Raw genomic sequence first — 7,385 nt, 5'->3', positions numbered from 1 at the left:
CATTTGAAGTCTCTTATCAAAAATCATATTTTCAAATCTGCCTATCTGGTTTCAAGCTGGAAAGCTGAAATAAATGTTGTGCAGTCCTGCAGTTTTCAGGACTGGACCACACCTTTCATTTAGGTTAGTGCTACAAGTGTCCAGCAGTTTTTATTGTGACTGGTAAGAGGGAAGGTATCTGCGTTCCACTTGTCACACAAGATGAACATAGGTAGACCTCTTCACGTTCGCAGTGAATTTTGTAGGCCTCTGTAGCCCAAATGGGTCTTAATAATATCCTTCATAAGCAAGTATGCTGGCATTTTCTTAACATCATTCCAAGCACTGGGATGGTGCAGATGGTAAAATCCAGCAAAACAACAACAGTATGAAATCAAGGACAAAACCAAAAGAAACTTGAGAATGGATCTAAATAATACCAACCTGTGGAGACAGTGTAACAGAAAACGCAGTTGTTTAAAACATTGAGGAAAAGCAAACACACAAAAAGATTGTTAACAAATTTTATTAGAAGAAGCTAAACGTGCGGATTTTGGAATAAACCTTTGAGAAACAGGGAAAAGATTGCCCAGGAATCATTTAGGTTAGCTTAGAACAGTGTTACAGCTTTCTTCTGAGATACCAACATTTCCAGTTATTCTGTGCACCGAAGCATCCTCTTCAACTATTAGTTTACTAGTCCAGTTGCTATTAGTTAATATGTGTGTGAAATTTTTTGATTCAGTAGTTTGTTTGGAGGAGGAGGAAGAGGAAAGATCATAAAATCCTGGAATAAAAAAAGCTGTAGTAAAATGTTCCCCTACATTTTTATTTGATCATTTACAGCTGTTCTCTAAACAAAGTTAACCAAAGCTTTCAGTCTCTTGAATTTCTTTTGTTTGTCACTTCATAGAATCGCAGAATGCTTTGGGTTGGAAGGGACCTTTAGAGGCCATCCAGCCCAGCCCCCCTGCAGGGAGCAGGGACAGCTTTAACCAGATCAGGTTGCTCAGAGCCCCGTCCAACCTGACCTTGAATGTTGCCAGGGATGGGGCCTCCACCACCTCTCTGGGCAACCTGTTCCGGTGCCTCACCACCCTCATTGTAAAAAATTTCTTCCTTATATCCAGTCTAATCTACCCTCCTTTAGTTTAAAACCGTTATTCCTTGTCCTGTCACAACAGGCCTTGCTAAAAAGATTCTTCCCATCCTTCCTATAGGCCCCCTTTAAGCACTGAAAGGCCACAGTAAGGTCTCCCTGCAGCCTTCTCTTCTCCAGGCTGAACAACCCCAACTCTCTCAGCCTGGCCTCCTAGGAGAGGTGCTCCAGCCCTCGGATCATTTTTGTGGCCCTCCTCTGGACCCACTCCAACAGGTCCGTGTCCTTCTTGTGCTGAGGGCCCCAGAGCTGGACGCAGTACTGCAGGTGGGGTCTCACCAGAGCAGAGCAGAGGGGCAGAATCACCTCCCTCGACCTGCTGGCCACGCTGCTTCTGATGCAGCTTCAGTTGGGTCATAAAAGTATTTTTTAACTCTGTGCTGTTTGGTTATTTTGGTGTATGTTTGGGGGGGTTAGGTAAGTAGTACTGAAGCACAGGATGTCAATTTTAACGTCATGCATTAAAAGAATAACCCTATGTACAGGAACATGTCACCTGACCATGAGATGCATCCTTGAACTCTTGGCCACTCACATATTATTGACTTTTACTTTGCAAATAGCTGTTTCATAAAAAGGAACAAAGTGTGTGTGGTTACTTACCGGTAAGCACTGCCAAGCAACAGCAGCCGCGTCGGGCCCTCAGTCCATGTGCTGTATCTGGAGTCTGGTCGTAGAATTACAGCACCAAGAACCACACTGATAACGGTCTGGGTTTCAATTCAGCAGAAATTTAGAAGAAAGGTATATTGTATGGCCTGATACTGTATGTGGCGGTAAGTGCTGACTGGTATCTCTACAACAACAACTGCCGAGTAGCCTAGCCTTGAATGATGTTATCCATACTAGATTTTTGTCCCAAACTACTCATTTTCAATGTTTTTTTCCTTTGTTTTAAACATTAGGGGTTTTTTTAGGTCAGCGTTCCAATTTTCTAAACAAAATGGCAAGTAACCGTGAATTAATTTCTTGCTATATTTTCTTTGTATTATATTGAAGTTAATTATTTCAGAAAACAACAATTCCTACAAAACATCAGAATATGTGCATGGCTTCATTTTCTTCTCAGTATAGCCCAGTATTGGCTCTATATATACACATATGAAGACCATGCATATATATAAATGCAAAACCACGTCTATTAGTGTGTCTAAATATATTTTAAAAATCACCATGTACTTTTCCTTTTCAGCTGTTACTTTTAACTAGATACCATTGCAAGGGGAGGAGCAACCAAAATAACTATCATTAGTTTGTCACTCTATCACTTTTAATGAGACAGCACTCTGTAGAGATTATCTTGAAGAATGAATCACTTGCTTCATTTCATAAAAGCCTGGTTTTCATTATGGCACAGATTGAGACCGTTTTCCTTTGCTAATTCAGGGATTCATGAAGCTATGACAAACCTCTCCAGATACACCTGGGAGGTACACTTAATCCAAAACTACATGGGCAGAAAGTTTACTTTCTCTCAATGTAAGTGGCCCTGACGAAGTAGGAAAAGACAGAAGAAGAATGCAGTGAGTTTATATATATATAAAATTAGAAGAATAAAGATTTGATGCCTGCTTTGATATATGATGCTCGAAAGAAAACCATTTAGTGTGGGGTTTTTTTAATTGTATGCATGCACAAAACCTTAATTCTGCAGTTGCTTTGATTTATTTGTTCTCTTAGCTATAGTTTCTGTACTCAAACATGAAGGTTTCAGAGCCAGAAAAAGCTGCAGTTTCTCTGCATTTCCTATCCTTCCCGAGGAGGAATGCGCCAAATTTACTCACAGTCAAATAATGGCCAGTGAACAGATCGATTATACCCAGCTTCTTGCCCCACTTATTTCAGAAATGCTTTAATGCTGGCCATGGGCCCTTTCATGACTTTGATGCCTGCAATTTAAACATCAAACAGTTTTGCTTTTGCTGTATCATCACCGCCTTGCGTCCTGTATCATGTATAACAAGACTTTCAAGCCCATCGTGTGTTGGGTGGATGAAAAGTGCTGCTGTAAGAGCATTACTGGGGTGGAGAGGAGCCTCTGCAGACTTTAGTGTGGATGTGGAAACAACAATCTCTCTCGGTGGGATGTGGTGTCAAAGAATTAGTGGGCATGTGAATGAAAGAGCTGAAACCATTGCCTAAGCAGGCAAAAATACTGGTGCGTAGGATCTTTCAGCTGGAGGAACTGTTGTATAGGACACAATTCGGGTCTCTCTGGCCATGCAAAAACTAGTCAACTGGCATGTCTGAGCACATGCTGAAAACCGAAAGCCTAGAAACAGTTAGAAAGACCCCTAAAAATGTTTTCCCTGAGCCAACTAGCAATCTCTCCATTGGTTCCTGGCCCCTGAGTTATTCCCAGTGGAGCTGGCAAGCAACCCAGCTTTGGAGGCCGAGCACCGAGGGGTACGACAGAAAATGGTCTGCATCCCCTTGGTCTGGGTGCCGGAGGACAATCGCCAGCGGATTTAACTCACGACCAGAAGCATAGCCTCTGGCTTGGGTGTCCTGCCTCCAGCCCTGGCTGGTGTAAACAAGGACACGAGCAGCGTTAGGGTGAGCGGTGCCGGGTTCATCGGATCCCCAGACCGACCGCCTGCCTCGTCACGGTGAGCCAAGGCTTGCCTTCAGACTCGGGTGGCTGGCGTCTGAGTTCTCTTTCAAAGTATGCTTGCACGAACCTGTAAATGGCTATCGATACAAATGTCCGGTTCCTTTTTTAATCTAGTTCATTATTTCATTGGTATTGTAGGGTAATTAGTTTCCTAATGTGTGAGGAGGAAAAATCTTTTTATTGGCTTTAAATGTGCCCCTTTGTAATTTAACTTAACTCTGTGTGATGTAGGAAAACAGAAGATCCTGACTTCACCTTCTTTTCATCATGTCTCACTTGTTGCTTTCCTGAGCCAAGCAAGCAATTTCAGACTTTTCGCTCTTGTCATACAGCAGTTTGTTCTATGCCCCCAATAATTTGTGACAGCTTTCCTTAGAGGTCATTTACCTTCGGAGTTCGTTTTCTGGGAGGGAGGTGTGACGTGCAAGAAGCACGTAGGAAAACACATCACTCAGCTGACACACGCTGGTTTCATTTCCTGTATTACTCCTCATCCCATTCCATGTGTACCTGATGCCCTGTTTGGTTTTTATTTATAGCTGCATATTAAGCCAGTACGTGTTTGCAATATTGTCCACATTGGCACCCAGGCAATTTCCCTAGTAGCTGTCATTTAATTTTAGGATCCTGTAAAGTAGAAGAGTGGTGATTTGTATTCTTTCTTTTGGTTGGTTTGTATTTTTCTGTTTCTCTCCTGCCTTCATTTTCATTTTTGATTGGTCATTCTGTGAAAAGTAACACTGGAAGAATTACAGTTCCTACTCACTACCGGGGGGAAGAGTTCCCAGAAAAATTCTGGTCATTCAGAGCTTCTTGAAAATTTTGTTGAAAGGAATCATGATAGTAATCATGATAAAAAGGACAAAATTAAATCTGGTGCTGCATTCCAATTGTTTCCTGACTGCCTTGCATGTTGTAACAATGCTGTAAGAAAATAAATACTACCTTTATTTCATAGTTTCTTAATTGTCATTGTTTAGAGTGTTAAACATCTTGTTCTAGTTGTCACCATAGTATTCTTACTGATTTGTTAAAAAAAAGATATTGAAGGAATACGATTTTCACCACGTTGCCTAGGAGTCCCCACCCCAGTGAAGGCAGTGAAGTACTCAAGAGATGTATCAAACTGACCACTTACGTGTACAGCATTCATGAAGTTAGACTACTCTTAAGTACAGTAATAACCACATAACTTGGATGTAGTTTGTAAAAATAGATTACCCTGAAAATTTATAAAAAGTTGATGACTAGAGATTTTTACCAATGGATGCTTAGTTATACCGTAAATAATAATAACAAAAAAGACCTCATTTCCTAACAGGTCAGCTTCTTGGCCATCAAAACATGAGACCAGTACTTTTGATGCCAAATAATTAAGCAGCTTCTTGGAAATGGCGATTTGGGTGGAATATCTACTTGGCTGCTCCAAGTGTGTAGTCCATGACTGTTCCTCCCTCGCACAAGCAGTCTCCAGCAGGGTCATTAACAGGGCACAACTGCACATCTGTTCTCATCCTCCTGGCAGTATGTGTATTTACTTGCAGGAGTGGCATATGAATTTCCAGCACTGTTGATGTGCACTTTGCTGGTAAGTGCATTTTTGAAGGAAAAAAGTTCACAAAAAAACAACGGAGACATAGGGAGTGAACCATAAAAGTGACTGAAAATACTAAAAGTAGTTACTCTTTTGTTCAATTTCACATTTGTATTCTTCAGAGGACAATAGCACAGCAAGCAATCAGCGCACCAGAGATCTGTGGCTGAGTTTGGAAGCTGATGGGACTTCTCTCACTACATCTGCAGCAGCTGTCCTCAAAAAATCCTAAATTTCTGTAAAAACTGACTTACTAGGTGTCCTGGTTTTGGCTGGGATAGAGTTAATTTTCTTCCTAGTAGCGAGCATAGTGCTGTGTTTTGGATTTAGGATGAGAATAATGCTGATACCACACTGATGGTTTAGTTGTTGCTAGGTAGTGCTTACGCTAGTCAAGGACTTTTCAGCTTCCCATGCTCTGCCAGGTGCACAAGAAGCTGGGAGGGGGCACAGCCAGGACAGCTGATCCAAACTGCCCAAAGGGCTATTCCATACCATACGGCGTCATGCTCAGTATAGAAACTGGGGGGAGGTGGCTGGGGAGCAGCGATCGCTGCTTGGGAACTGTCTGGGTATCGTTTGGCGGGTGGTGAGCAATTGCATTGTGCATCACTTGCTTTGTATATTATTATTATCATTATTATATTGTTATTATTATCATTACTATCTTACTTTCTTTCAATTATTAAACTGTTCTTCTCTCAACCCAGGAGTGTTTCTCACTCTTACTCCTCCGATTCTCTCCCCCATCCCACCGGGGCAGGGGGAGGGAGCGAGCGGCTGCGTGGTGCTAAGTTGCTGGCTGGGGCTAAACCATGACACTAGGAAGCAGTATCTTTCTTCACAAAATTATTATAATTGATCTGTGTCACTGTATCAGCAGAAAAAAACCCTGCCAGTTCAAGTGCGAAAAGAATTACTGCTGGAAATATATTGTCTAACATGTTAGTTTTGGAAGAAAACTTTGTCTCCCTGGATGGCACGGCCTTGTGCCTGCTTCTGCTGCATGATGTGTGCTAACCTCTCTGGCATCCAAATTCACCAAAACAGGCCTTATAATGAAGTTCACTATAGTAGAGGCTTACAGCCAGCAAGAACTCTGTGCTTCTTTATTCCGTTCTCTCTCAAAGTAGCTGATATTTATAATTAATCTTCCTTCTATTCCAAAAAGTGCCTGTCTGGGGGAGGGGAAGGAGGGCACGAGAGTAATTTATGTTTTACTAGATATATATATTTTCAAATAATGCTTGGGAGAAATTAAAAGTAATCTTAAAAGCCCTATTTAACAATCGCACGAGCCTTCCTAGGATGAACCGGAGCATCTTTGCATGGATCTCTTGCTACTCTCAACTGGAAGGGATCTGTGGGAAAAATCTGAGAGCATCAAAATTCTGCTGGGGGAGAGGAGAGGCCCTTTTTTCTTTTTGCAAGAATTGTCTCAGTATTACACACATTTGTAAAAGAGCAAGTGTTACTTTGGGGGAGAAAAACTCCATCTAAAGATCAGCATGATACCCAAAAATGTAAAATTATTTTTCATCTTGAAATTAGCGATTGGATAGTTCTGGTCAAGTATCGATTTAGGATGTAAGGACAGAGTAATTTAAGCAGGTACTGCCTCACAGAAGCTACTTTGCTCAACACAAGTATCCACTCTACCTATTCTCTGAAGTAGTAAGTGCTTAGGGAGGTTTAGAGTGGTATTTTTATTCAGTAACCACATAAAAGAACATAAAGGTTCCCCTCATATTACGAAGAGGTTAAGTTTATTTCCCTGGAAAGCAGAAACATACGTATTTCCAAGATGTTTGCTTGCGTCAGTTTTAAGTTACTCTACAGCGGCGCACAGAAGGCCAAGGCCCGTGCGCGGACGTGAACCGCCAGCGGGTTCAAAGGAGGGCACGGGTGCCTCGGCAACTTCCTTCGTGCCTTCGGCCTGTGTCGTCAGCCCTTCTCCGAGAACGCTCCCGAACCCCGCAGCGGCCTTCCCCCCAGCCCCAGCCACGTGGAGGGGAGCCGGCCTCGGCCGAGGCGAAGGT

The sequence above is a fragment of the Pelecanus crispus genome, chromosome 1 (assembly GCF_030463565.1).
Source record: "Pelecanus crispus isolate bPelCri1 chromosome 1, bPelCri1.pri, whole genome shotgun sequence".
Lineage (NCBI taxonomy): Eukaryota > Metazoa > Chordata > Aves > Pelecaniformes > Pelecanidae > Pelecanus > Pelecanus crispus.
This window is presented reverse-complemented; position numbering follows the sequence as displayed.